General features: G+C 41.1%; 1 protein-coding gene across 3 annotated transcripts in view; it reads right to left on the bottom strand.

Moving 5' to 3' along the window:
- Positions 1 to 26,857, bottom strand: part of LOC100643304 — a 316,203-nt gene that overhangs the window by 275,122 nt on the left and 14,224 nt on the right. Inside the window, exon 2 of one of the 3 annotated variants that reach the window (XM_048413546.1) lies at positions 13,127 to 13,174. The exons of the other annotated variants lie outside the window; for them this stretch is intronic. The gene's annotated coding sequence lies outside the window, so the exon portion shown is untranslated. The remainder of the gene's footprint in view (positions 1 to 13,126; positions 13,175 to 26,857) is intronic. 3 annotated transcript variants of the gene reach the window in all.

The raw sequence follows: 26,857 nt of genomic DNA, 5'->3' as shown, positions 1-26,857 counted from the left end.
CCGTTGTTCGGCAGATACAACGCCTAAGGACCCAGCAACCGGGCGAGCAACGACGCCCAGAGCGCAGCGTCTTCAATATGGCGCTTTCAATTTTCTCCATTTAGCTTCCAACGAAGAGATGACCCACGCCAGAGGGCGGCATAGAGGAAGTCCTTGACACAGACGTGCCTTTCCTCGCCACTTCCACTTTCAGCGCCAATTTATCAAACGGTCGGCGATCGATGTTTTCATCAAATTTTTCCCTTCGTCGATTCGATAATTTGAATTACTTTTAATTTGAAATTTGTAATTTGTAATTGTAATTGATTTGTAATTTGATTTGAATTACTCTTTTATTTATATAGAGATATATCTAAAAGTAAATACCGAAAAATATATTGTATACATGTTTTAAGAAAAGTCAGAAATTATGAAGCGATATGATGACGTTTAAATATTGTTAAATTTGTGTAAAAGTTTGAAAACGGTCAATTTGACCGGCGCTTATAGGTTTAGTCTTAATATCCCGTACGAATTCTTAATCGTGTTCATAAAACCATGAATTCATACAAGTATTTGTTGTAACGAATGAAATATTTTTCAGACAATCTAGTTTAGGTTTGAAATTCTAACGCTTCTAAGACTAATTTTAAGGATTCTCCCAACGATTTATTCTATTTTTATCGAGCTAAATGTATATACGCTATTTTCAAATGCATCCCTTGTCTCGTAATTGCCCTATCTTATCACACACATTGGCTGCTATCTCAAGCTCCATCACACCCAATAAATTCCAATCAATCATCCAGCCAAAGAACCTATCTACCTGCTAGTGTTTCTCGAGACTAGCCACGCAAAGATTCGCGCATCCAAGCTCATAAAATCGTCCCTAACGATTACCACTCGTTAGGATCCTCGTCGATTTCCTCCGACAATGAGTAAAAGATAGATTACCGACCAGACATCGATCTAGCAGTATTAATAAAATAACAACAGAGCATGAAACCGATGGAGGGACGTCGATGGGGGGATGCTTTCAATTTTCTCCATTTAGGCCATAATGAAGGACCAGTCTATGTGGAAGGGTGACGCGAAGAAAACGAGGGTAACCAGCCGGGGAACCCCTCGAGATTCTGAGGTCTGGCCTGACGCGAGCAGCCAGTTTCCAGTGCGCTATTTCGCGCGACAGAACTTATCTAATATAGCCGCGTCCTCCCTCGCGTCACGAACAAACCGAGAGAGCTCTGTAGCGGGATTCCTGCTCCCTTTATGCCACGCAGTCGCACTTTGCCGAACTTGGTACGCGCTAAGACCCCCGACCCACAAAGTGGAAAGCCGTCGCGAATATAAAATAACTCTCTCTCTCTCTCTCTCTCTCTCTCTTCGTGGTCCTTTTGGCAATATTACACGGGAATTCGGGAAGTGAATTCTAAGCAGATCGATCCTTCTTAATTTTTTAACGCTAGAGAAGTTGTGTCTGGTCCTTGAGACGGGCCGAAGGCGCTGTGGTAGACTTTGTGGCGGGAATTATGAACCAAAGATAATCTTTAACACATGGAAATGTCCATTTCAGCGAACATTATGTTTGACTGCGAAAAATTAGATAGAAAACTGACTAAACATTGAGACACGATGAGTCTTACAACAAATTAACTGCCTATAAATTAATTTCCTTGCTATTTTGAACCTTCCTTTCAAAATTTTCCGTCTACATTTATTTCCTTCCCTTTCTCCTGTCATACAGCTCTTTTTGAAAGTTTGCTTTGCAAGCTGAGGCAATTTTGAATTTGCTACTTCTTGAGATCTCGGAGATCTTGGTGAATATAGGTTCCAATATTTTCGTCGCGCGATAGCTCGTGACAATAATTCTCTCGATTGTATCAGAAAATCCGCACAAAAATGCAAACATTGAAACGGACTATCACTCTTCAACGTCCCCAATCTCAATCGTCAATATGTCCTTTCCGAGAACTGATTATCTGCAGGTCACAAAATCCTACGTGAAACACGGCGAGCCAGGTGACTATTTCGCTAAATCTGAAAAAATTGCTTCCGCCTTGGGGGAAAGGGTCATATGCGTGCTCGCCTTTATATATGGTTCGCGTACCATGTCTAAACTCGGATTTAAAACGCGATACATCACGGTTGGAGTTAAGAGTCGGAATTAAAATCTCGATAACGAATCACCCACCATTCCTATATCTCTCATATCGCATAAATTTAGTTGGAGCTCGTTGTCGCTTGCATGTCACTAAGAATTAATTACCACTAGACGTTCAAGCGTAGAAATTCTTAGTGAAAGCTGCCGTTTTTATTGTCAAAGAATTTTCATGGAATTTGTGATTAATCGTAAAGCTACTTTGAAATTGAAAAGCGAATTTTGTCTGTGGGTTTAATTATTGGTACATACATATCAAATAATATGGTATAAATAATATTAATAAAATAGAGTTTGGTTTAAAATGATAAAATTAATTTAAAAATTTTGAATTAATAATCGATCGTAATCGCAAGATTCTGATTCGAATTTGTTGAATTCTCAAATATCAATTCGACGATTCTCAAGGAGCACTTTTTCCAAGTAAGAGAGATGACAAAGAGTGGATATTAATTGGCATAGCGTATAATCGAAGAACAGACAGGGAAAATGAAATTATTTGCTACTTAACACATTTCCTTTGATGGCCATCGAATTACCATGAGGAAGTCAAAGCAGGTGTAGACGATATAATCCATGGCGCGTTAAAAAAGAAATTTTCAAAAGAGGATTTCTATCTTGAAAGCGACATAAGAACCCTCGATCCTTAGTCCCGATCTTTCCCAAAGAAGGGGATAATTTTCTACCGCATCTGGTTAGCAACTGCATCTTTCCAATCTCTATTCATCCCGATTTTACCGTCACTTGTTACAGCCTCGTCCTAACCACATTTCGTCTTATCCATTTTGCGTCTTTAATTAAACGCTACTTGTCGATATCTCATCGATATTCTCGATACAGTAAACCATTAATAAAATTACCCAAATACCCAAGATATTTACCTCAACATTCGTCCATCTATTAAAAACACGAACAATCGTATCGTTTGAACAATCGATCGTCAAAAATCCCCGCACTAAGCCAAACACCCGAAATGTTTTCCTCAACGTCCGCCAATCGGTTGAAAAGATCAACAACCATTTCCTATCTAACCGTGAAAAAAGAAAATCAATTTGTATCGCAAGGGAGCAAACGATCCTAACCCTTTCCCAAAAAGCGGTAAACCCAGTAAGGAAAGCGACGTAATCAGATAGAGCAGCCAGTGGAGGTGGTAGCAGGTGAAATTACAAGAGGGATATCGCTGTTCGAATTTGCCGGATCATCAAACAACTTGTCTAATACCGTTGTCCTGGCTGGTGGCCCTCACCCTGCAACGCGACAATCTAAATCTCGCCCCTTCGGGGGATCAGATTTCCCCGTGTGCAGTTCAATGCCAGCTGGAATCAGGGCGGATGAAAGGACAACGGCATTTGGGGAAGACTCGGTTCATTTGCTTCCGAAGCTACCTGCTCTCTCTCTCTCTTCGTACTCTCTCTCTCGGTTCGATTCCCTAACCCATCGTTCTCTCGAGCCCCAACCTCCTATTCGTTCGACTTAACTTCCGCTTATACCGGCGGAGTTTGACTTGTTTGACGCGCTATCGATTGCGCCCCGGCAACGTTGCTCATTAGTAGCGAGTAATTGCCTCCACGAGTGCCCTTGACGCAAATGTATAAGGGAGAGAGAAAGAGAGGAAGAGAGGAGTGCTACTTGTTCCCCGGGGCATGTTTACGCGAATCAATTAACCGTCGATTAAGTCTTTCTTTCGGGAACGTTTCAGAGAGTCACGCACCGCTCAAGGATCTATGAACCGTGATTAGTCGTTCGTGACTGTTTCTTCTGGGCCAGGGGAGTGGCTTATGTTTGGCTGGGTTCGAATCGCTTTCCCTAGATTCTTAAACACCACCATGTCGACGATCTGCCGAGTACCAATTTACAAGAGTATTAATTTCAATGACTCGATACGAAGAAGAGATAACTCTGCGAGTTATTGAGGTTAACACCTAAAGCAATCGAATAGAAGTGAAACTGTCTAAGAATATACAAGTTGAATGTCAACCCACTAATAACATCACGTTCCCAATAAATTGCATGAGAACACGCATTGGGAGTGTGTCACTTGATTAAGTTGGATTAGATGAGACGCTGGAGACCAATCGAGGGGACAGAAGATTTCAGTAGCAGAAACTACCGCTGAAACTACCGGCCTGATGAATCATGCCATGAACGGTCGCCACTTTTACGATTCGGCCACGCGTCCTACCTATCGTCGCGTTAAATATATACGTGATAAATCTAACCTCGTCAATTACACGTGTCTATTCTCCTTCTTTATCTCGTCTTACAAGATTCGATCTCGTTATTTCTAGTTGATCGTTAAATTTATAAGTTTATGCATTTAATGGGACGCGTGACTTAAACACGCTCGATGTTTAACATTATTCCAGCAGAGCTATCGCGATCAAATCGTAAGATTATTTTGACGATTAAAAAGGAGCAACAAATGCAGAAATATCCGTAATCTACTTATTGTCAATGATGTTTTTATAAGACAATCTTAAAATTTATTAAGGGGCTAGGAGAGACGTATGTCGTTAATCATCTGGAAATCAGGTTCTGATTACTCCAAGCTAGTGAAAAGGGATCGAGCCAGCAGAAAGGAGTGTCCAGGGGTGGGATTTAATAAAAGATTGCCCTCTGGGTCAACGAAGGTTATGTCCTTTCGGCTAGCCTGGGCTTAGTCCCGCGATAAGAGCAAGGTTTAGAGACGATATACTATAGTAAGCCTGTTTTTCGATGGATCTTTCCACCCTGTAGCTCTGGGAAATCGCGTTTACCCTCGTTATCCTCGAAGCCACGGAAATGTTTCGGGGACGTACACGTTTATTTCGGAACTGGAGTGGCAAAGTCTGTGGTTAGAACGAGGAATTGTCGGAGGAGGTATGCAGGTTAACTCTGATTAACCCCCGTGTTATACGAAGCTGTTTCACTCCAACTGAACGTCTAAATAATACGCCGAATGTTTCACTCGACTTCGATATCCAAATTAATAAAAAAAAATTATCCAACTTATACGTTCGTAAAGCTACTTTATGTAAAATTTGCTACATATCTCATATAAGGTGCAATAACACGGAATAAAATTTTATACAGGCTAAAATGGTCCATTGACTGATCGAAACGATTTTTGATTAAATCGCGATACCAAATGACACGAATTAGATTAGGTCGCGACTTGGGATCGTTCGAAGTATGACAGAACCCTGCGAGATCTAACGAATCGTCGAACAATTCAAAAACTGTTCCAATCAAGGCTGTTTCACCCCTTGGTCCACTGATTGGACAGATTGCTGATTCGATCGCGATTTTAAATGACACAGTTTAGGTCAGATTCGTTTAAAGCACGTCTGGAAGCGAGAGGTCGGATAAATCGTCGAATAATTCGGAAGTTGTTTGAATAGCCGGCGATCCCCAGACGAAGTTTCCCTTCCCAGGACAGTGCAACCAGTCGATCTTAATTTTCCATCCGCCTGAACAGGGTGTTAAATAGCTTGGGACTCGTTGTGCCAGCGGAGGTTTAATTGAAGTAACTTGGTGTTTACGCAGCGACGTAATCCCTCGCCTCCGGCGTGATTTCGTTCGTCTTCCGCTACTTCTCGCTCACAATCCTTATGTACTATCCTTTTTTCTAACTATCTGTTGCTTTCGAGTGCCGAGCTTAGCGTCGGATTATTGTTAAAAGCAGCTTGCTGCGTCTCCGCTCTTCCTCTAGTCTTCTAATTAAATGGAAGAAACAGAGACTTTAGCATAGAATAGGGGAAAGGGCGGTGCGTTCTACCCGGAACTTGCTAGTGGACTCGCCGATATAGAAGACACTGTACAGCATCTAACGTGTATCTTAAACGCGGGATAGCGAAAACCAGCTCGGAGATTACGTACAGTCGCTCGCGATACTGTTTGAACGCTTACGATAGAAAATTTTTGCACCGATATATTATCTGCGTTAAAAATATATAACAAACGTGTGTAAAACTTTCTGGAGTATTACGAACCATATTTATAACGAGTCACGGCCATCGCGGTTGCAATACTAAAATTTAAAATTCATCCGAAAATGTAGATAAAAATTATAAGCGCGCGCGTATTGCAAACGTAGACGTATATCCGATAAAAAATTATTATATACGCGCAATAGTACGAGCGGCTGTCTCGAACATACACCGTTATAATATTATAAATTGATGGACAATCGGCAGGAATCTAACAAACAGTGCAACAGATGCAAATTACGTTATCTAATCCGTCGTAATCTGTGATGGTTTCTATCTCCGCACACTTTCGTCGCCGAGAATAATTACGCTAAAATGGAAGAAGCGAACGGATAGCAGCAGTAGCGATTCCTTCTGATTTTTCATTCCTCTTTGATATCAGCTATAACGTGTGTGCGAAGGAGAAGATCGTGGAAAGCGCGATACGAAGTTCCAGATCGAGACGAAGCTCGGATGAATTACGCAGAGAACTTGCCTTCCGGTTTATTACAGGGTTTAACTCCCTTTGCGGATGTAATCTGAACTTCATTATTTAAAATTCAACGTGGTGCAGCGATTGCATTCTAGCGCGGAACGACCTTATGAAAGATTCAGGCCAGGGTCGCGGCGGCAGAAATTGACCGACATAAATTATTTCAATATCTTGCGACCTACGGTGTCGCGGACCCAGCGGCTACCTTCCTTCCGGAATAACCTTTACAATTTTAAGTGTTCCGAACGTCCAGCGCCGCGTTGGCCGTTCGCGTACACCGTAGACCAACGAGGAAGGAGCTCGCCCGTCGAAAGACTGACAAATTTACTGCCAGTTGATTTACGAAGTTTGAGATTCCGAACGTGTTAAAATAAGAACCGTGTCGGAAACACGTGTCTCGCGAGAAGGATGGCGACTTGAAATAAGAGACGCTTTTTTACGATTTCTACTTCATGTAATCTGTGTTGGATTTTTCTATTAAAAGATAAGGCAGAAGGAGCGACGCACAAAGCTATTCGAATACTTTTCCTAGTTGTCCTTTACAAGTACACCAGATTATTATCCTTTATACGCATACTTTGTGGAAAATTTACGAACGCTAAAGTGCCACACTACCAGTAGCAAAGTATTACTTTGTCCGGATCGCGACTATTGCATACCGTCTTTCGAAAAATAAAGAAAAATCCTGAATATCCGACGGATAAACTTTATCGTGCTATTAATCTTTGAATCCTTTATTACCGATAACCAGATAATCTAACGTCAACCGTTGCTAAAGGCTAGTAAGAACAACTTCGAAAACATGGTGCACGTAGTAATCAACGAGTGTCCCAAGCGTATTTCCGCTTGATTTCCAAGCGTTCACTTGCTCCGATCGCCAGTTTCCGGAATCTGGAAAACCGTTGCCCCGAAATGTCGTCTATACAAACGTACTTCAAGATGGAGAGGTTGGAACTGCTATTCGACCGTCTTTCTCTGCACGCCACCTTCTTCCGGTTCGCGGAACTTCCCTTGTAAAATCACTGCGAAGATTTCATTAAGCGAACGTTTACTCGTCATCTGTCCCGGGATAATGAAGCTTTCTGGTGACAAGCCGGCGAGCAAGAGGCAGAGAAACAGGGCCACAGAGACAGAGAGAGAGAGGGAGAGGGAGAGAGAGAAAGAGAAATAGAGAACGCTGAAAGAGAGCGGAAGGATAACAAGAAGCCCGACGAAATGAGAGAATTTACCGGCGGTGTTGCAGGCCGCGCGGAAACCGCAGAATTCCAGCACAGCTCTGGAAATTTCGTTTAGCTAGCGGCGTGATTTAAGAACAGTCTGTCCTCGTAGATTATTCGCCGGTGATCATCAACACTGGTTGTTTGTCATCTTTATTGCGTTAATCAAGATACATTGGAATATTACTTTTATTATGACGTTTTCTAGAATACAATGAGTCACATTCAGGCATCGTAACAGTAATAACTCAAATTTCAGAAGATCGCGGTATAACGAGAAAATTTTCTTGATTACTGGCAACTATCGTCGAGAATAGAATTCTTTTTTGTTGCTGAGAACCATTGTGCGAGTCGGAATATTTTTGGTCATTTCCCGTTATCGTCAATTTTGATTAACGTCACTGGTAATTGATATCCAGAGGAGAAACGCCAAAACCGAACTCTCAATTTTTATATGTAACTTTCTAAACATCAAGGATACGATTGCGCGGGTGTATCGAACAAAAATACACCAGATCATCCAGAGGAACGAACGCAAATAAGAGCAACAAAATGCCTAGGAAGAAATTTGTTAAAAGGCAGGAATCGGATCGGACAAGCAAGAGGAGATCTCGTATTCCAAGTTTACGATAAAAGGAACAAGCCAACCCACGCAGCGGAGAAACGTCTCGGTCATTCACAACAGCCAGCTGAAAATCACGTCACGATACACGTGTTCTCGCACCATTCCGCTTGCTTTATGACTGTCGCGTTCTTGTAGAAGCGTGAAAAACACGAATTCGAAGCTGTGCTCGCCTCGACGCGCCCTCCCGTTTCCGTTCTTGCTTTTTTTTTCCTCTGGGCACACGGTTTTTCACGGCGACTCGGGCGCCCCCGCGAACCTCGTAACTAGCATACACGTCAGGAACGCGGTCGTTCGACGAGATTAATCACTTTCAACCACGAACTTCACCATCCTAGTTAAATGATCCCAGTTAGAGTTGATTCGTGACTTTTATGGTCTCGGGTTACCATCGTCCAATTGGTCTTTACGACTGGGATGTATGGTGTTTTAAAGAGTTTCGAAGCCATAATTGGAAGAATCAAGCAACGATGTAGTTGTTTAGAGTTGAGAGAAAGTTTGAAAGAAGACGAAAGTGAGAAAGTTGAAACAGAGCAGAGTCGAATAATTAAATAAGTAAAATGTTTAATGCGATGTAAGTACTGGATGAGTTAGCAACGTTTCGTAGATTATTTTTCCTGCTTTTCGTATTCGTTTCTTATATTATTTAAATCGGAGATTAACGTTGCAAAGCGTTTCATAGTACTTGAGTTTCATGCCATTGGTTTACGTTTGTTAATCTACGTTTAACGAGAGTGTAGTATTTTAACATAATATTTGCCAATAACGGATAGTTTGAAAAATAATTTTTCGAAATTTTCATTCTGATGTTACATATTAAAACAATTTCTGCCACTTTCTCTATTATTGTGAATTTTCATTGCCAATATTTCACCGTGACAAATCAACCAACGCCTGTTATTTATGCTTACGAAGTCGCGTAGTTCACCGACGCACGTATCCACGGCATAAACTAGTTAAAGTAGTATTTCCGTGGACCAATGGTATTAAAACTCGGAAATACAAGGGACTTTTCTTGATCCTTCGTGCGTCACGCGAGCCATGTAACAACGAGTTTTTACACCATATGCAAATATGCTGGTCGGCCTCAACTTTTAATTGTGCGCGGGTGCTGTTCTCTCGACTCGGCTGCGTCGTTAAACGGGACAAGGCGCGACATTAATGAAATGCAAATTGCCGTGAACACCAGCTTTCGAAGAATTCTGGATAGGATGAATGGCGTTGATGCTGTTGAACCGTTTACGAAAACGGAAACATGGTGTTATACCAGAAGGATTAATTTAGGGCCATGGATTAATTGGAAGGTTAAACAGTAGCGTAAGTCGATTCGCTGGCATTTTTCGTAAAACAGTGCTCTGCGTTCACTGTTCTAAAAGCTTCGTCATATTTTTTTAAGTCATGAAAACGTACCATGACTTTGGAATATAATCCAATTGGATTAAGTATCTTTTCTTAGCTCACCGACTGCTCGTATATTAACTAAATAACGGATGAGAATGAAATTTATCTCTTAAATAATCCTTTGATTATCCTATCCCTCGTAAGTTAAACGCAAAGTTCCTATTTCCCATTTTTCTATCATCGTGACTTTCTTCCTTGCCATAACAAACTTCTTCAAAATCGAATGCTCGACCTCGGAAACCAGCCACCAACGCAACCATTAATCGCTTTGCCAAATAAGAGCCTCGTCACCTAAAAGTCCCCCAGCAATTCGCAGCTCGCGGCATCCCCGTGGCGCACCTGCACCCCATTAATCCCCAGCCATTAAACGTCACTTCTACACGCAGAATGTTCATGGAGGTAGGAGCAGGAGGCCGGAAATCGTGCATGCTGGAAGCTGGCAATTTATTAAAAGCGCATCCTCATTGTCACCGAATCTGCTGACAGTGCCCATCCAAGACGACTGCCTCGTACTCTAATGCGCGTTATTATCCATTCTCACATGTACATATAATCACCAATTCACGCGAACTGGCTGTATTATCTTTCAAAGGTGTCTGAACGGTCGATTATTTTCGAAAATGTAATTAAGATGATACTAAACGATGCGAAAGTCTTTGTCTTCGGATTCTCCAATTTTCTTCTTCACCCGCTGAATATTCTAATTACCTTTATCTTGTATATTCGATATTCGTACTCAGCACGTTCTATACATTTTTCCACCTTTTAAATGTCTACAAATGTATCAAGTCACAACGTACTATAGTTTAATTATATCTTTGTCGAAATTGATTTTTAAAAACCGATACGCAACGACTAATTTATTCGTCGTTAATTTGCATGTGACTGCACTTTGCTTCGATTTGAAAATGCCATTTCCACGGATCGAGCAGAACGGCCAAATACTTGCGAACATTAATGTACATACACGCGTATAGAGAAATGCACACTCGACTAGTGTACGTCTATAGATTTACAGGCGGGCAAATACACAGACTCTCGTGTGCAACAGAGGACACACGCCGCTTGAATCCTGATGGGGACAGCCGAGCAGTTTGCGCTGGTTATTCGCGCGTCTACGTGTACCTGCGTAAGCATGTACGTGTGGACATAAAGGAGCGTGTCTGCTTGCAGACTAATCGCATCTAATGAGCCGCACCCCGTCAGCGCAGATTAAAGCCACCGGTTACAACGCGGTTAAATGGCCTCCTCTGGCGTTCCAGCCGCGGAAAAAACCACCCCCGTTCGGGGAATTATTGTTTCACGCGGACTGGACTGTCTTCTTTCCTCTTTTTGTCCCCTTTTTGTGCCAACAGAGCGGTCTGTGGATATGGCGAACGAAGAGCGTGAGATAGAAACAAGTAACGCGGCTATACCGGCTTACGAAAGTATTGGAGCACTTGTAGACACACCTTTTGAATATCAATATACTCGCAATACTTTCCGACCATCATTATATAACTGACATAGTTGAAAATAAATTATGTGAAAATATGTACAGAAATTAAACGCTTAAGATAAACACCTAGATAATTGCAAATCTCTATGGATCATTGAACGATTCCAGTATATTAAACTTAATTTTGTCAATACCCATGTAGGTCAATAACGATGGAGATTTTATGAGGAATGTCCGTAGCCGTATTTTATTTCAATTTTATTGGAAACTGAGTTTCTTCGGAATAACGTTAACACAATATTTCATTTTCAGTACATCACTGAACCTAACTCTCAATTATTTCTTCAAGAGAAGCCACCTTACGCAATTCCAAATAGTTCGATTTAATGAATTTCCAAAAAAAAAGAAAAAAAAAAGAATAATCAATATAACCGAATAATTCCAGAATATGAAAACCCGACAGTTTGTGAATTATAATCGGGCAAAAATATTGAACGTTCAACTGGCAAAAAAAAAGGGAAGGAAGAGAATGCATAGGGAACACGATTTGTAACGCTTTTACGATTCTCCCTTTTCCTGCCAATTTTCTTTATCTCCGGTGGCGTTCGCTGGTGCGGCTTATTTAAATTTTCACCGGGCATGAAAGGGTGGCCGGTGTTTGCGTCGAACATTAAAAACACACGGCCGGCCACACGCCGTCTGATTAATCGCCGGGGAAACGTATTAAAAATACATTAGCACGCTGGCTGGAATATTGCCCGTACTGTAGCCCCTACCTGTTCGTTGTTGCACCGATATACAAACGATTCGAATCTCGTTACGCGGCCGGAAACCGCCTCGTTCGACGTTAGAACACGTCGATTAAACGGCAACGCCAATCAATACTCGAATTTCAGCCCGGAAATTTGATTAAATGACGGGAAAAAGTACTCCACCTTCGCTGTGGAGTTTATATCCTTTATATCCTTTTCGCAGTGGTTACGTTTTTACTTGTCCTTACATAATCTTTTCTTTCAATTGGTAGAATAGATATTTTTGGAGCTTTTTTACTTTTTTTCTTTTTTTCTTTTGGATGCTGACTTTGTATAAAAATATGTCGAGTATAGACTTGAAAAAGAACTGAGAATAATTCTAACATCGCGAAAAATGTAAACCGGAAGAATAAAAACCCTTAAACGCTATACATCGTGTTTCCTTTAAGACGTTTTCTAATCGATAAATAAATTTTCTCTAGTGGCTGCTTCGAACTCGCGGTAAGAATCTATCCCTACGCAAAATGGAACGATTCGATCGCTGAATCGGGTCGAACCAGGTAGTCAAAGATCAGTTAAAACCAGTTTTAAAGACTCTTTCAGGATCCCCATGTCAGAATTATCCCCCATAGAAACTTAATCCCGATGGCCGCCTATTTACCTCGGTCAATGGCCATCTGGAAACCTCACACGCCGTATAATCTACTGCAACGTTCAATCTTCCACTTTTTCTCATTGATATTCAAATTCTAACCTCTAGCTGCTTCATAATCGCGAGTGACTCATCGAGGTAACCTTCGATGATCCGTAGAACGTCATCTGGACCAAATATATTAGGTCGTAACACATGTAATGCTCGTTCGAATGCTTCAAATTCTTTATTACAAGATTACAATTCTTTATTACATTCTATTTTATAATCTATTTATCAAATATAATCGAACAATCAGGTACTCCGTAATTCATAGAATTTGATTCTTTGCTCAATATCGTATCTCTGATGTACACTCGCGTGTGACAACTTGCAACGGTACCAATTCGTAACTCGCGACTCTTAGAATTTCGCTAATAATACTACTAACGTTAAAAGATTAATTCGAGGAAACGAACATTTCATACCTTACAGCCCGATACAATGGTGGCTTAATTATGGCTCCAATGACTCACCTGAAACAAAAAATGAGAGAAAGCATAATACCGCAACTGCAAATGGAAACGTAAAATGAACACGTAGTAGGAAGTTTCTTTCCACGCATGCTCGAACATACACGAACAAACACTAACACACGCATAGGTAGACAGTTTCAGAGGGACGTTTTGCGTCCGTTCGACGCGCGGTTTCTGAGATGTTCGCCGAGTAAATGGCAGCAGCTTTCATGCAGACGCGCCTTCAATCCCGGCTCTGCCACAGCCTTCAGTTGTAAGCCACACACATTCTTTGTTAAGGATAGCGAGGTCATTCCTTTCCCAGTAAAACTCTGGCATAAAAGGGAGGTTAGGAATGCGTATGGCAGGTTCGAGAAAAAGAGGAGGAGAATAGAAAGACCGGGTGAAGTTTCGTGGACCGGGGATAGTAGCCTTTTCATGCTGTCAGCCAGCTACGGGATAATTGTTGCTTTCAGGCATTTTAAATGGGGAAGTGACTACTGTAAAATGAATTCGAAGCGGTTGTATCAGTCTCTGAATTTACGCCAACGTTTGTCAGCATTTCAATTCATGAATTTTTCGCTCATCCTCGTAATATTCGATGAAATTTCATTAACCAGCACGTTTGTGCTTGTCGAACGTATGTTTGAATAAATAGAACTATGTACGTGTTCGTCATCTTTGAATTCAGAGTTGTTAGAGTTACCTTCATTCGGGTTTTTAATTTGTTTTATCGACGCGTACGTTTCATGTGAAATTAGATTTGGATAAATTGATCCACGTATGTACATCGCTATTATTTAAGAACTCACGGTAACGCATCATCGACATTTTTATCCGAATTCTTAACGCTAGAAAGTATATTTAATTGCTGGTGGCAATTAACAACACGACGTGATAGTGGTACGGTGGTTAAAGAATGTACAAAACCTCTCGTTCAAATCCAATACCACGACAGGTAAAGCTGTCTTGTAAATTCAAGTTTGTCAAGGTAGAAAAATGCCAGGTCGTTTCTATTAATTCCACGGTTTTGAAGGGCACCGGCGATGGGTTTGTTTTAACACGAAGCCAATTTATCTTTCATCTTTGCCAAGGTTTCTTTCATCTTTCCCAGTCTCCTCTTTGATCCGTATGACAAGTTTCTATTAGCTTTATGGCACACAATACGCCCGTAAATCCTATTAACAGCCTTTCAGATTTATCCTCCATGCGTGTTTCGCGATAGATATTGGCCGTCCTTCGGTTCAAAGGCCAGGCGAATATCGATCCAATATTAAAGAAAACGATTATCGAACCTTTACTCTTGATTTTCGATGCTTTTTATCGGAGGAAAGTCGAGCATAGAATCATAAGGTTTCGTGTAAGCTTAAATTTATAATAGTTCGGCTCGCAGGGTCTAAGAACAAAGGAAAAACGAAGCGAACGGAACAGGGAATGATGAAAGATTAATAAAGCAAAGCAGGCGCCTATATTAAATGACTGTGTACACTTAATCATCCTCGGCAAACTTCCGCGGACATCGAACATTTACGACAGGAAATTACGGGCCGATTTATGGACTGATCTGATCGAATTAATTATCGAGTCTGTTCTCGTACACCTCTAAAAATTGAACGTCAATCCCTCGGGTCTGCATGGCGAAACGACTCTTCCATCGATTAATATCGTTTCGCTTATATCGAACGATAATTCACTGAAATATTTATCCGTCCGCTACAAGTAATACATCTCCAACGATATACATTACAATTTGCAATAATCCCCGTGTCTCTAGAATCAAGTACACGCTGTTCAATTTACTGTTTTCTAATTTTCTTGTTTCGCTCTTCGTTTCTTCCTCCACCTTTCGTCAAAAAATTTCATATATCGAAGAGTACAGGGGACACTCGAAGCTGACAAATTCGATTTATTCGTTACATAAAACAACTTTACGCCCAGCGGGCATCCGCTGCAGGAAGTAACAGATAGAAAGACAGGAAACTTTAGCGAAGAACGTTTCCGAACAGTTTAAACAAGAGTCCGAATCGATTCTCGAAGGGAACTCGCGATCCTTCCATTACACGTTCCATCGTTTCTATTTACCAAAATTGTGTCACGGTAAATATGTGAGCTCCATGCTCTCTACGTACACACAGCGGGGAATATTAGTTCTACAACTTGCCGCGATATTGAAACGTTTCCGGTCGCGAGTTCGCGTTTATGCAAAAGCTCGGAGTTGCGGCTGAAACGAACTTTCGGACGCGCGGATGCGAAATGAAAGAATCCTACCTCGCGTCGGATCTCCGAGAATCTCCTGGATTCTCGAGGAAACGACCGCAGGAGTCGATATAAAAATCTGGTACGGAGAAATCTGGCCGAAACCACCAATCGAAGAAACTCTGATAAAGTATTCGCGAGGACCTTTCGCTTTACTTTGATTATTAACCGTTTGAAACAAAAGATGCGAACAAAGATGCGAAAAGATAAATTTCGAACATCGTGATCGTCGAATACCGACGAATCGAAGAAGAGGATTAAGGTAATAACACATCAAAGTGGAAAATAATAAAGTGACTGGAGGAATTTTAACGGAACGTGTAAGCAAAGGTAAAGCGGCATCAGAAATTACGATTCTGAAGCGTGGCGGAAGTGCAAAGTGTAAAACGGGGTTGGAACAAGGTCCCAGATGCAATAAGAACAAGCCCCTTACAATCCAAGAGTCACGTACGTTACAACTTCGTACTGGGAGCAAATAAAACGTCAGCTAGACGCGAAACCATGGGTAGACGCAGCCTCGAATGAAGTACAAAATCCAGGGGGCCAGATCTAACACGAATAGAGAGAAGGGTGATAACGAACTAACAGATTACCAAACTTCCTAATATCATTACCAAACTTCTGAATATTGCAATGAATACAAAGCTCCCAGTCGATATTTACGTCCCACGCACGCTTGCGAGCCACGTATGATGTTGTAGCCGTACAACAGACTCTATGCAGCAGTTGTATGCGAATATAATAAACGATCGACGTAAAGCGTTATAGTCGATGCAATTAGAATCAAAGTCGGACCAAGAACACGATCGTAGGTTTTCGACAAACAATATCGAAGACACATGTACAAATAGAACAGGGGTCGACTAAGAGATCGCACTTAAGAATCGGAAGCGTTCTCCCAGGCAAAGTGGATTAGGGCGATTACAGGCTGAACTTAATTAGGGACTGGCACATAAATAACGCGCCAGGCGTCAAGAATACCAGACACACGGCAACCTTCCGTCGTGCGCCTTTAATCCTGTCGACGTAATACCGAGCTAATTGTGAAATGTGTCCCGGCTGAAGACAGCACCGGAAAAACTCCCTCGCCGTCCACTCTCCCTCTCTCTCTTTCTCTCTCATTCTCTCTCGTTCTTTTCCCTCTTCCTTTTAGGATTATCCCAACCGACGATTTACGATGACAAATCCGCGACGAGTGTTTCTAGGACCTTCGTTTTTGCGTGTACGTGTGCACTGGTACAATGGAAGAACCGGCTGACACACATAACCTCCTCCATCCGTAGAAGGTTGTTCATGGACCCATTGAATCATCCGGCGTCAGCCGGAGAAAATTCTATGCATCTTTGAGCGAGGAGGTTCACCAGTCCTTCCCTAGCTGATGCACGAGAGAGAGAATTTTTTCTGTATGGCCTTTCTTCCTCCCTTTTCCTGTTTTCATAGTGGCAGAGTGTTTGGTGTTCAGGGATGGGCGAGATTGGTCGTTGGGTGTTGTAAATTGCGACGCTTGTTCGAGATGGCAAGATGTTTCAACTGCTCCGAGGTTGTATCATTTAACCCAATCAATAGGAGAGCAAAGAATTATCGATTTAAGTAACGAATCTTGGAAATTATTTGAACGACACAATGTGAAAATTGTAGCTTTGGAAACGATCAAGAATCCTACAGTACCAAATCTTATGATCCATGACCGATCCACAACTCGTTTAATTTTCTAGTATACAAATTCAACGATAGCCAAATTCCTTGATTCAACGAGTCCCTTGTCTTTTGAATCCACCCTTGATTTAACGTAACAAAATTTAAAAAATAACAAAGTTTTACAATTTCTCGCTCCTAGTAAACTTGGCCATTCTGTGTCATTCCCCTAACATCATCCTAACATCATACATCAAAGGAAATGACAGTCGATCCCAAATACAAGCTGAGCCATCAAATAGATTTCAATTTTTGCTCACCTATAGATACCATTGGGGAGATGCTCGAAATTTTCGAGATCCATAATGGTACCAACATGAAAACCACCTACACACCGCATAATGAATTCGATGTGAGCAACGATAGCGTTGTTAGAGGAGCAACGACAGCAGGAAACTGACAGTATCTGTGGAATGCGATTCAGTAAGGACAATGGTCCGCGTTAAAACGGCCCGTATAGATAACCTGGTGGCCTGGTTGAACGTAACGTGTACACGCGTACCACGTAACGACGCGAGAAATCGATACGCCGCGAGAAGAGTGCATGGCCCGAGACACACGAGATACCTGCAACGCCACGGCTTGTTTGCCATTGCGAGCCGTGGTCAGAGGACTTGCTGATAAAACCGGTTTACCGGCCTGCGCCGAGTAAATAATTGGTTAAATAATTGGCCCAACCGTGCCCTGTCATTAACTCTGCTACAGCTCGGAGCTGCTCTCGGTTTCGAGTCTATTTGGAGCCTAGCCTGGCTCCTGTTTTCGCAAACTCGAAAGATTGTGGTTGTTCGCGAGACTGAGGACTTTGGATCAGATTTTCGGGTAGTTGAAGTTTGGCAATGTTTAGTGTTTTAGTCTGCTAGTACGTAACATTCGTACGTCGTCGGATAACTTTTGAGAAGATTCGTTTATGCGTAGATTTTGAAAAATATGTTAAGATCATGTATGTGTATATACTCACTATATACTCTTCGTTTTACAACGTTCTCTTAGACCGTAGGTTATTACGTTAGCGAACGATATACTCGTAACCCGATCGTTCGATCGTTCAAACAAATCAATTCTTCAAATAATGTATTCTCCAATGAGTTTGGATAATCGAAGTTCGAGGAAAGTTTAGCTACAGCAGGGAGCAACCTAACTTCCCTAACGAAGTCAAGTATGTACCTTCTCCGGTCTTCCGGTTCACTGGAACAAAAACAAGTTCTGGTCGTTCCCAACTTATCTTTCCACGACACAATTTCTAAATATATCCTGATAGTGTAGCCTTCGTTAGCGGATCGCTTAATTAAAATTTAAGAAACGGATAAATTTGCGTAGTCCAGTTAATTGGAGGTTTAATTGTTTCGAACTTTGCTCGATCGATCGTAATTAATTGCTTAGGAGGAACGAGTCTTTTCTTTTTTAACCATTTGTTAATATTTCATTCTTACATATTTGTCTTCAAATACTTTTTACTTTGATATTGGAACTCACAGTTGCAAACACAAATCACCGTGTATCAGGTGTTTCACTAAAATCGAACATCGAAGGCTATTTTTCCAGCACTATTCTAAGATCATTGACATTTTTACCGCGATAATATCCGTTGTTTGTAACACGACATTGTAATAGAAATAATCACCTGATTAGCTTCGTTAACAGAACGGCAGGCAAACATCCACGTAACCTATAAAACCAGTAAAACGAAAGAGTCTCCTAATTCCTGGTAATCCGATGGCGGACAGAGTGAAAAATACGAAGAAAAGAGAAAAGAACAATCGTTCCCTTGCTGAAGAACGGGTGCAGCAAGTTCCAAACTTGGGTAAACGTTGCTCGGGACACGGGACAAAAGGAAGCAGCGGAAAAATAAATTTAAATGCCCCAACGTGTCCGTGCAATGTAAGAAGCGACGTTGCGTGGATTTCCATATGCAACGGCGTGCAGTTTAGAGAATAGCAACGTGTAGACACTTTGTACACAGGCACAGACACGGAAGGGACTAAAAGCGTTACGGCGGATAAGTGACACCGGGGGAAAAAAGGGCGAAAGGGAGCGTTTTAAGCGCTCAAGTGCGCGGATACGGACTTGCATCGGTTGCACACCAACGTTCTACAACGGGATATTGTTTCCGACAACTGCGCCGAAATCGCCTGCACGCTCGTGTAATTGGCATCGGTTAGAATTTGTTATTTTTCATAAATTCTAGAGGGAGCCACACGCGACAGATGATATTCGCAGCAATATCGTCAATCCGTTTCGATCTTCGTGAGGTGTCGCGTGATCAATATTTTTGACGATATACAGGTTGCCTTCAAAACGTCACGCAGTATATATTACTTTACACTATATGTGAAGTCCATTGAATTTTTACCGTGTATCGTACTTTATTGTATATTTTGTGTAGTATTTTCAACTGTGCTAGAAGCTAGAAGAAGAGCGAGCGCAGCCGTAACAATTTTGTTTTACAGAACGCTACGTGAAAAGCAACCAATGGATAGAACAATGCATTAGAAGTCGGGAACAAATGTTCGCGTATAAATTTATTGAAGGAAAAACGCGAATTTGTTAGTTGGAACGAATCCATTCCAATTACTTTAATAGGAATTGGAGCGCGTTTCAACAGATCTATAAAACAGTAGGAGGTTTCTTTAAAAAATCGCAAACAAAAGTTCTTTGAATCGGCACTGTGAATACTGATTAAAAATATTAGATTTCGACTGCACACAGACATGTAGAATTCCTTTCGTTTTTCCTTTTAATTATTCGTTGTTACGTTGACGAGCGTATTTTCTATAAAAATTACGACAACTTTCCACCGCGTTTCTTTCTTGTTTTTATATTTACTATACATGTCACCTGGTGTACGGTTCGAAAGCTTTTGTAGTGGATAGAGGATAAAACTTAAACAACGATCTATGGATCTTTAGATCGGGTGAAGTGTGTGTGTAAAGACGGCTGGCGGGGACAGCGGTGATGCCCTAGATAGAGGGCAGCACGGGTTAAAACGAAAAAAGAGACGAGGATAGTGTGAGCGTGATTATAAAAGCAATCGATAATAACAAGCAGAAAAGAACCACGTCGAATTTCACGTTAGCCAAGGAAGCGTTAGATAAATTTATCAACAGTGGAATTTTTTCTAATGATTAACAACGACGAAGAGCGAGTAATTGGGATTGCATACAGGGTGATAAAAATTGATCTAAGAACTTGGAAACTTATAAATCTTCACTGAGAGAATTCGATTCCCTTACGATTTATTTTAAAGCGAACGTTTCTGTTCGTATTATTTAATTTTATAATTGTTATGCACGAGAAAAGATAGTAAAAATCAAACTTCCCTTACGAACATCCTCGAACGTTCCTCTCTACAAAAGGAATAATCTTAGCACGACTATTACAAGAATGTAACTGAACTATTGTCTGAAACAATTGACAAACGCGTGCACCGTAAAAATCAAGAAATTTCGAGGGACGTTTTAAGGAGAAAGAGAGTGCGTGTGCGTGTGTGTGTGTGTGTGTGTGTGTGTGTAGTGGCGCGCGCGAGCGCAGTCGCTTTACATAATATCTTTGCCATTGTAAAATGCAAAGTACCGCACGAGTCTCGCTGAGCCAGCTTTTCCTTTCGCCGCGTTCGCACTCGGCGTGCAGAGTGCAGAGTGTGTTCGCGCGACGAGGATGAGAAGAAGCATGGAGACAGAGGAGAAGAAGAGAGTAGAAAGGAAGGAGAGGATGCCTCGAAAGCAAGTTTTTGTCTTCTCATGTAAATCGCTACGTAGACGGGCCGATTGAGGGCTTAAGCACATATTTTTGTATTCCCTTCTTAAGGCGAACCGATCCCGTTCGCCTCGAGTGGAAATCGATATACGCTGTAACGTAGACACGGATAAAGAGGAGTTTCGTGGGCTGGAGAAATTGTTTCCAAGCCGCGGATATAATTTTACGATGGCGTCGTGTAAACGCGAATGGCAAAACGATTCTAAGAAATTCTCTATATTAAGATGGATTTGTAGGTTAGGTCGGATTTAGGCGAATGCGTCGAGCTAGCTACGTGTAGATCTATGGATAAGGAAAACAAATGTTAGGTTCTCGCGATCCGATCGAGTTACACCGATGATGTGTGTCATCTATAGGCTTTGTTATCCCTTTGACAGTTTTCTATCCATGCGATGAACCACGTCAGAGTTATTGCACACATATATGTATAGTCATACGAGTTCCATATTATGTACCATTTTAATTCGAATTCAATTGAAAATTCTTGATAAATCCAAATTCAATCGTACGAATGCGCTCAGGATTCGTTCCTAGAAAAGCTGAGGAGAAATCTATAGCGCGATACGTTTATTCCAAGATCATTGAAGCAAGCGAAGCAAGGATGTTAGATATTATCGTGAAAAATTAGGCAGCTGTTTGAACCGAACCTAGCTTAATTTAAGTTTAACCCACTCTAAGGCTACCTAATCCAGCAGGATCCGGCACAATGTATGACTATTTCAATCTAGCTCAACATAATGTTGAAACGATTCGACCTAACCTAACCTGAAACAGAATAGATCCTAGCTAATCTAACCAGTTTCGAGATTAATCCAGATTAATCCGATTTAATTCACTACTGATCGGGTTTAATCTACTTTGTTCTACGATAACCAGGCCTAATCCAATTCTATTGATATATCAGATATTTAATACATGCAATTCGTACAAAATATACTTAACCTCTATTTATTATACAAACTCGATCCGCACAAGCGAGACGCTATTCGGATCTCATTCGTTTCTAACTGAAATTTGATTTATAGACTGTTTCGCGTAACCGGACATTTGGAATAGTCGAAAGAAGAAATAACTCGAGTAATTTCACGTAATCGATCGAAAGTTTGACATCGCTGTGTATTTTATGGAATGAAAAAATTTAAAAAGGAAGTTGGATGAAAATTATTTTACTTTTTTAGCTACGAAAATTATTCTAAAAAGAGGAAGATAAAAATTCAATTGGAACACGAATACTGTGCAAACCCAATCCCAGGACCTTCGTCTAAAAATCTCTGTTACCTCGCCACATTATCATGATCGCTTCCCATCTGGTCACGTTCCATTAGTCGGTGCTCATTTTCATGGAAACGCGTTCTAAAGAATAGATCGAATAATAATAATAATCTATTTCATTTAACCCGTAAAATTTAACGAATTCGCGGAGCAAGAGAATTTGAATATCCTACGGGGAAGAATGTTTTCTGTAAAGCCCGAAGCTACACGATTCTACGCGAGTTTTGCCAATATTTCTTCGTGGCTCACAAGTGTCAGCAGTATTGCGAAACACATTCCATAGTATTCCTGCGAGTTATGCCTGTATCTGCCAGTAACACACGATCTCGTAAATTTAGCGGATCTGTAACCGTTATTTGATACACTTCCAACTTGATAAACTTCTATGAAACAGAAAAAATAGTCTATAGGCTTGCGGTAAATTCAACGATCGAGCCTCGTTCGTCTATCGATCGAATTTCCGCCGTAACAAAAGAAAATACTCGTTCGAAGCGATTTATTTTGCAAGATGGCTTTGTAAGCTCGATATTTCGAATATATGTATATATTGCTTCGGGAAATGTATAGTACAGTTTTTTTTTTTTTTTACCAGTTTTATCGAGTGGAATGAAACGATATATCTTGGAGCTTTGCGCAGTACCATGATTATTCTTCCGGCTAACACGGATGTCTTGCTTCCCTTTGCGAAATTGGCCAGTAAGAACTTTCTTTTGTACAGTAATTTAATAACTCGGCAGTAGCTTCAACTATCTAGCTATCGTACGAATGACCCGCCAACTTCAAATCCATTCAGAGAAGAAACTCGAGTAATTAACAATTAAAGAAACTCCTCGATCGTTAATATAACGCGTAACGAGCGTCGATGCTATCGTATAAAGATTCAACGCGCCAAATAAAAATCCACAGCTTTTACTGAGTCTATTTTTCTGACAACACTACCGTACTTATTCTCTCTTTTGCAAATGTCTGCGCGCGTTTCAAAGTTCCAGTATCACCGACGAAACACCCTTCCGACAAACATTCGCGAGGAACCGCGAGATACGATCATCGGGCATGCCGGACGCGTGAAAGATTAATGGCGTCGGGACGGGCGCGCCGTCGATGGGATTAAAAAATTTAACGAACCAGCCGACGACAAGCGACACGAGTTGCACAATACCGAGCTAACTCGCTCCGCTTCCTCCCTCTCGACTCTCTTGGCCCAGAATAATAACGTTAACCGACGATATTATACTCGACCGTAGAGTTTCCGCGGATTCGCTTGTTTTCGCATTTCCGTGACTCTTTAGGAACGCGGAAACGTTCGCAATTTGAAGCTCGGTCGACACGACCAGGCACCTGCTATTTTCATACACCGACAATTAACCGGTGTACGCGTAGCTAATCTGGCTGCACGATCGATATGAAATTTCCTGGCTCGCTGGAAAAATTCCTACATCCGTCTACCAGGTGTCTTTCGCCTGTCACCGCGAGCTTCCGCTTGTTAACGCGATTTTCCTCGTCCCGTGTGATTAATGGATACGTTCGCTCGCTTCCTTGCAAGTCCATGTACAACAAATACATTCAACGCGTGCCTTTTATGTGGATTTTTCTACATGACTTGAATTTAACGTGGTTATCTTAATATCAGGTATTCTAAATAGAATTTTATTATATCAAACGCTCGAACTTATATCAAGTAATTGCGTAAATACAATAAATACACTCGATGGTAAAATAAATTTAACAAACCCAGCGAAACTCTTCTTCCATTCGTTCTAAATCTGTAAGAGCGCTAAACGTCGAAAATCTACAACACTGAAATATATATTAAAAAGCGAACTCTTTCGTCCTTACATATTCTGTGGAAAGATCCGCCTCTGCCACTTACACGCGTCATTCGTCGCTTCAGCACCCCAATTACAAAGTATCCGAGCTGCGAGCCAAAAATGTACGAAATAGAAATTCCTCGCGTCTCGAATCCCCTGTAACACCCATATTTCGCAGCTTACAGAAAATTCTACACCGTCGACGGGAAAATCGGCAGCTCGGTTCCCGCCAGAAAGTGAAATTCCTCGTAAACCGCGATTTGCTTACATCGAATTTGTACGGGGACACCGTGTATAAGTCGCGTATTTCTTGGGAAACGAGGGGCTGGAGGATTCGAAGAGGTGCTCCGTCGCGATCGTATTTCACACTTTGGGGCAACGAGTGCGGCCACATTTTCGGTCAGCCATGTTCCGCGGGTTCGCTGCCGTGTGTTGGTCGAAAGGTCCCGAAGGAAACGTTTACGGCCAAGTTAACGGCTAATCCTGGCCATAGTTACAGTCATTAGGTCCAGCTTAAAGCGACGTTATTGCTTACATTAGTTACCAACTGTTCCAACCGCTTGACTCCTCCCGTGTACCGATGTTCGATTTAATTACCAACGCTGTTTGTCAAACGGCTCTCTCCACCATTGTTGTCGCTTTGGGAATTTTATTTCGCTTTCGTAGAATGGATGGTGAAATTGGATCGAGATCGGGGATTTTTACCAAATTGAATGCGTGGAGAATTTGTTGGAATCCTTGGGGGAAATTACAGTATGGTGGGAATTTTAGAGGCTGGCGTTGGAGAATGTTTCGGATTTCGCGTTTATGTCGCTGGTAGGTTTTCGTTCCAGACTTTTATTGAATTTGTTTTCTTCGTTTGGAAAGTTTGTCGAATCGACCATGGAATTTGGAATTTCCACGAATTAACACGGTGGAATGGAAATATGGCGAAGACTGTAAGACTTAAGTTTTCGAGCTTGGAAACTTGATATAAAACTAGAAAAGTGCGCTACGGACAAACTTGAAACATTGTCGACATTGTTGATCAATGTGAAATTAATCCTAATGATCCACGTACAACGCGCACATACGCGGATATAAGTGGCAGATCGATGCTTTGAACATCAAAGTCAAACTCGGCAAGACTGTAAAATGAACAAGAATTAATTACTGGATCGTTTCTGGAAACAAACGGGGTTAATCAATCCCATTTGAAAGGATCCTCGAGAAGACGCGTGCAACAGAGGCGGATCGATAATCGCGACTTCGAATTCAATTTTCAGCAGCTCCTCCATTTACGACCACTTCTCCACTGTTTGCCAACAATGACCGATTACACTGGCATTTCGATGACCAATTGTGGGTCAAAAGGTCAACCAGCTTACACTCCACATTCGTACGCTTCAGCCAACTTGTGTGCCTATACATGTGCACGTGTGTGTGTGTGTGTGTGTGCGAGCGAGTATCTATGTAGAGAGAAGATATCAGGCAACCAACGTTCCAGAAAGGCATACACAACTACCCAGCAGAGAATAACTCATTTTGAATTTACAGATTAGGCGATGAATCGAGCCGGATTTATGGCGTTTGACGGCCGCCTATTCGAACCAGAGATGCGACTAATCAGGATGATTTGAGTCGTATTATACGACGTATGAAATATAACGACGAAATTTCTCTCGTTGTTTGACGAGAGATACGAAAGCGGATAAAACGATCAACACGTTTGGTTTTGCGATAATAATAATGGAAGATTATCGCAAATATTACATAGAAAGGTAATTCGATTTTTTTTTTTTAATTGGATTCAGGGAAATTCATTGCCAAATTAATTAGTTGGTGAACTTTTTGATCGAACGAAAGCAAAAGTCAGTAAGGATAGAATTTATCGCTTATCCTGCGTTACATTGGCCTGTTATGAGAATACCGAACCATTCGACGAAATTTTCAGCTATTCCATTAAACAAATTTCAATTGTTAATTTTAATTGCGATGTAAATGGTTTGTTCCCTAGTGAATTCGTGATTTATGTGAAAGAAAATAATTGTTTTCCTACTGTGTGTTCGCGATAATAATTAAGAGAAATAAATCCTACACGAAAATAAATAAAAATGAACTAAGAGAAACGCGATAGCGATCAGTAACAAGTGAAAGGAAAAGATTCGTTATATTTCATCGTCATAAATCACTTTTAGGATAAACCATTTATTTTGAAATTAAAATTCAAATCATTCAAGGTTTTAAAAAATACTATTCTATAACGCGTTGTATACCTTGCACGAATATGAAATAATATAATTATACACATGTATAATTAATCAAGCGAGTCACTGCATTGAAATTATTTAATCAGCGGATTAATTTGTAAATTTCCTCGGCTAAATCCTCTATGTTATAATCCGCGAGCGAGCAGAATCTAAAAAATGTTTTCCAGGCACATCTTCAAAGTTTACTCGGCAAAGAATGTCTGATAAGAGAGGCTGGCACGCGATATTTCTCACAAGACTGTTTCTGAAGTTTCAATTTCATACATTCTCTCCTTTCACAGAATATTCCTGTATCTCTCGAGTTTTACTTCCTTTCTGTCTGATATTTATTTAGAACTTTTCCTTCTTACTAAATTCTACCATTGTTCTACACCTCTCAGACCATTCAACCGTCTAGCATTTACTCTAAAATGATTTAAGAAGAACGTGACTGTATTCGAATATCTCGTTATCATCAGGAAATACCTTCTTCTGTCGTAAATTCTAGTCTAAGGTATTAGATAGTTCTCGCGAAAGAAGAAGAGTTATCGAATAGATATAAATTTTCATCGCTTGATTTTTTAAACGATCATTAACGAAATATACAGACGCAAGAAGTTGCTTTAAAAATCAAATTACGTAAATCGAAATATGTTTGTGAACGTGTGCAAGCCACTTCTGCAGCTGATCGT

The sequence above is a fragment of the Bombus terrestris genome, chromosome 16, assembly GCF_910591885.1.
Source record: "Bombus terrestris chromosome 16, iyBomTerr1.2, whole genome shotgun sequence".
Classification (NCBI taxonomy): Eukaryota; Metazoa; Arthropoda; class Insecta; order Hymenoptera; family Apidae; genus Bombus; species Bombus terrestris.
The sequence above is the reverse complement of the archived record's forward strand: the minus strand, read 5'-3'. Positions and strand labels throughout refer to the sequence as shown.